Genomic DNA, 5,314 nt, shown 5'->3' on the forward strand with positions numbered 1-5,314 from the left:
CCTCCAGTATGAAGTACTTCCGGTATAAGGGCCTGAAAGAAATATTATACATTATATTCATATTGGGTATAGTCAGTATTCATGTGTACTGATATATCCTCATTGCGCTGAGGTGTGCAAACGTCATAACTAGATAAAAATAAACGTGAATGTGCATCCCTGAACACATTTCATATATTCAGTAAGAATACCTGTGGGCAAAAGAAATTATACACAGATACAGCTTTTTGAGAAAGGGGTGGGGTGGGGTGGGGAGTGCACACTATTGAGAAAGGGGTGCACATTTCATTTTCATCCGAGTTTCAATGGTCATTTAATAAACTTTCAGGGGGGGGGGGACCTGCAAAAAAACCTCCCCTTCCCCCTCTGGATCCGCCTATGTGTTTGTTTGTTGTTTAACGCTACACACAGCAATATTCCAGCTGTATGGTGGCGGTCTGTATATATTCGAGTGTGAACCAAACAGTTCATTGATCAACAGCTTGAGCATCGGTCTAGCAATTGTGATACGATGACATCTGTCAGCCTAGTCAGCGGGGCTGACCTCCCGATCCCGTTAGTCGCCTCTTACGACAAGCATGGGTTACTGAAGGCCAGTTCTAACCCGGATCTTCTCGGATCTTTTAAATACTGCATGGGCTACATACACGTGTTGCGATGTGTTGTTGATACGTATTTCTTACCACGATGACAGGGGCGTGGGGTAGCCTAGTTGTTCAAGTGTGAAGCCGAAGACCCAAGTTGTTTTATAGCAAAGGGTAGCATTGGGGTAGCCAAGTGGTTAAAGTGTTTGCTAGTCATGCCGAAGACCTGGGTTCGAATCCCCACATGGGGCAATGTGTGAAACTCACTCACTCACTCACTCACTCACTCACCAGAATGAGAGACGGAATATGCAGCTCGCCAGATATCATAGTGAGAACCGCCCAGAGGGATGACAGCGTGTTGAATATGTAAGGCAGGGTGGTCACACACAGTAACGCCCATATCCAGTGCACATTGATGACCAACTCGCTGCTGGACACGGCGTGATCTGTGGCATTCCTGAACACCACATCAACGTCTCGGGACACGTGGATGTTGGACACCATTACCAACAGGGACAGCTTGGAGACGGTGGCCGTGGCGAGCACCAGACAGAAGAACAGAGTGCAGACAACGACACGGATGAATTTGTACAAGAGGTCCCAGTCATGGGAAGAACTGTCCTGATGACTGTCGAGTTTTATTTGAGTGGTGTCCCATCCGTCAGGTGCTCTGTAAAGAACAAAACAGAAATGAGCTTCACACATTGTACCCATGTGAGGAATCGAACACGGATCTTCGGCGACTCGAGCGGACGCTTTAACCACTAGACTACCCCACCGGCCAGGAAGAGAGTCACATCATGCTATGACAAAGGTACGTCTAAAAAGCACCACAGAAAACAAAGTGGACCTACTGGTGCGCTGTGCTGACACTTGACGTGGTTGGTACAGCGGCTAGACGGGTCCTGGCTGGTGATACATCATCCAGATCATCATTTTCAAAGGCGGAATTCCGATGAGTCACGCTCATTGGTACCACTTCCTGAAAGGAAAATATTATTATTTGTTCATGTTCAAATTCTTCTCTTTTCTGGCATCCCTTGCCATGATATTGCTGGAATATTGCTAAAAGCGGCGTAAAACCATACTCACTCACTCACTCAAGTCTTCTGAATGGTTACCATTGTGTATTAGGCAGTAAAAGTTCTAGATGGTTATAGATTTATGTTTGTTTGTTGTTAATCGCCGCACTCCAGGAATATTCCAGCCTTTGGCGGTGTGTAAATAAGCGAGTCTGGACCAGACAATCCATTGCTTAATATCATGAGCATCGATCTACGCAACTGGGATACGATGCCATGTGTCAACCAAGCCAGCGAGCCTGACCACCCGATCCCGTTAGTTGCCTCTTACGACAAGCATGGGTTGCGTCAACCAAGTCAGCGAGCCTGACCACCCGATCCCGTTAGTCGCCTCTTACGACAAGCATGGGTTTCGTCAACCAGGTTTGCGAGTCTGACCACCCGATCCCGTTAGTCGCCTCTTACGACAAGCATGGGTTGCGTCAACCAGGTTTGCGAGTCTGACCACCCGATCCCGTTAGTCGCCTCTTACGACAAGCATGGGTTTCGTCAACCAGGTTTGCGAGCCTGACCACCCGATCCCCTTAGTCGCCTCAGCACTATTCCAGCTATATGACTGCAGTCTGTACAAAATCGAGTCTGGACCAGACATCATGAACATCAATCTACGCCATTGAGATACCATGACATGCGTCAACCCGATCCCGTTAGTCGCCTCTTATGACAAGCATGGTTTCTAAAGATCAATTCTTACCTGGATGATCACGGGTGTTTTAAGACAGAATACGGTCTACCGAGAACAAACTGTTATGTCAATGACACGTCTTTTTGTTTATCTGATGCATGCATGAGAGGAACGACATAACTGCATTCACGGGTAACTTAGACCAAGATATAAGATGACATAAGGCCAAAGACAGTAGATCTGGTGATCTGATTTCATATAAGGAAAAGTACCTCTTAATAACCTTTATATCATGTATATACGTGACTGCAATACTTTTTCGCCTTGTTTGGCGCGGGGCGGAGGGGTAGCCTAGTGTTTAAAGCGTTCGCTCGTCACGCCGAAGACCCGTGTTCGATTCCCCACATGGGTACAATGCGTGATGCCCATTTCTGGTGTCACCTGTCGTGATATTGCTGGAATTATTGCAAAACTAAACTCACTCAATCACTCACACATGAAATAAAGCAAGTCTAGCTTTCCCGCAGTTTCAGCTTCCATCTGACTGGGGCTTCTTTTCAATTTGTTTTATCAGAGTTACATATTTTCAAAGACTAAAAGCTTGTCTAGATGATTGTCTGTTTCAGTTATCGTTAATCTAGTGACGCAACTTACCTTTCGTGCTTGTCACTGGGTGGTTGATGCAATCAAAGATGTAAATAATATCGAGACATTGAGAAACTACGAGTCAATAATCAAATCTAGACACGAGCAACAGGACACCTTGGGTGAAGGGTAAACTTACAACTGAATATATTTTAGCAGTCAAATCAAAAGGACCATTCATTTCAGTTCGTTGTGTACGTGGATCCTGGGTGCCGTTGTACAAAGCGATCTTACCGCTAAGGTGATCGTAACTCCCATACATTAACATAGTCTTACGACAGTCGTAGCGCTACGGTCGCTTTGTGAAACGGGCCCCTGGTCATTGAAAGGCAGTCTACACATATACATAAGGAAAAATGTTAAGCATCCCCTTTTGTTACTGACGATATGTTTGCAACGGTAAATAATAGTGTTGTAAGGATAATGATGTGACTAAAATGGTAAGATTGCTATAGGATTCTGTGACATTTAGTCAGGTGTGTCGCTCAAACACATCCCGAGAGCGATCGCAAGAACGCAATGCACGATTTTTCAAAATGCAGTATGCGCACATGCCAGAAATCAGTATTTATTCTGGAAGTTTTTATGTGTACATTATTTCTATGCGACCATGGCTCGAAGAAGGATGACAGAAGCATAAAGATGGCAAGTAACTGGAATGCGTAACGCTGGTTTGTCTTACAAAGCCATAGGACGTGAGATGAACGTTCACGGTACAAGGTAATCAGCCGTTTGGTGAGGAAATACCAGCAAACAACGAATGTGAGGGACAGACCACGATCCAGGGGACAGTCTAAGACTAAAGAGCGCGAGGACAGAGCATTGGTAAGACTTGTGCGACTTAATCCATTTGCCTCAAGTACAGTTTTGAAGGGTCTCTGGTTATCAACCGTCATTTGTTATCCAGGACTGTTCAAAATCGCCTGAGACGTGCTGACTTGAAGTCTAGACAACCTAACAAAAGGCCCTTACAGCAAGATCACCACGAGACTCAGATTAGCAGGGTGCTTGACGCGTAGAGGGTGGAATCTAATCAGGACATGGCGCAAGGTTCATTGGTCGGATGAAAGCAGATTTTTACTGCATGTTACTGGTCGGGTGAGAGTATGGCGGAGGAACCCGCGAAGATCCGGGTTAGAATGAACCTTCAGTAACCCATGCTTGTTGTGAGAGGCGACTAACGGGATCGGGTGGTCAGGCTCGCTGGCTTGGTTGGCACATGTTATCGGTTCCCAATTGCGCAGATCGATGCTCATGCTGTTGATCACTGGATTGTCTGGTCCAGACTCGATTATTTACAGACCGCCGCCATATAGCTAGAATATTGCTGAGTGCGGCGTAAAACTAAACTCACTCACTCACTCACTGTGGCGGCGGCTAAATACAGCATTCCAACAGTTGCCTTTGGTGGTGGTCCGATTATGATCTGAGGTTGCTTGTCACATGACTGCAAACTGGATTTGGTGACAATTGGTGGATACTCCAGATATTGCGTTTAAACAGTTGAGTTGTGAAGAATATGGGTGAAATTACACTTTTCAGTCTCATTGAGCACGTTTTGTTAGTTTTTCTTTGCAGGACCATACTTGTGAAGGGTATACTTTCCTATCACAAAATCAGTTGTTTTGCAAAGTCATGCTATGAATTACAAACATGATGTGGCGCTGTTTGGATTATGTTCCCACACAGTCGAAGGTGAAGGTTCTCAAACAGTACTAAAAACCACAATTGTAGCCAGTTCATGAAACTTCAGAAAAATTCCTGGGGGGAGCTAAACCTTTTTTTCCTATGTATACACTAAACGCCAAAAGAAACGTTACCTTCCTACCTTTATGAATTACTTAAAAACTATCAAAGATATGTTAGAAGGTATTAGTTTACAAGAAAGCTTAACAACACAGCTTTATGCAAATTACAAAAAAAAAAATCAAATGCATTCATATTTAGGTGAAATGCATCTTTTTCGGAAGAGTTAAATTGTCCTATTTTCGTACATGCCGAAATAAACAAATAACAGTGTTTTAGATGTCCAAAAGAAAGGTTGAAATAAAATTCTGCTTTGAGACAAAGATAAACCATTTAACGTCACCATTTTTCAACTATTAATACAAGAAACAACTGTTGCAGAGTGTGTAAAAAATGTAAAATAATCATTCCTATAATTTCGGTCTTTTGAAACATTTTGATATTGTGAAAAAGTGTTTAGGAACACCTAAAATTATCTTTTGTTAACATTTTTGCTTGCGAAGTAACATGTTTCCATTTCCTGTTTGCACATAGCAATATCAATCGCCAAAACGCAGCAATATTCAAGCAGTATTCAATGCATGATATGGTACACATGCAAGTACGAGAAATATGCCACGATTAACAAG

This window comes from Haliotis rubra, unplaced genomic scaffold (assembly GCF_003918875.1).
Source record: "Haliotis rubra isolate DU_JTF1 unplaced genomic scaffold, ASM391887v1 Scf42, whole genome shotgun sequence".
Taxonomy (NCBI): Eukaryota; Metazoa; Mollusca; class Gastropoda; order Lepetellida; family Haliotidae; genus Haliotis; species Haliotis rubra.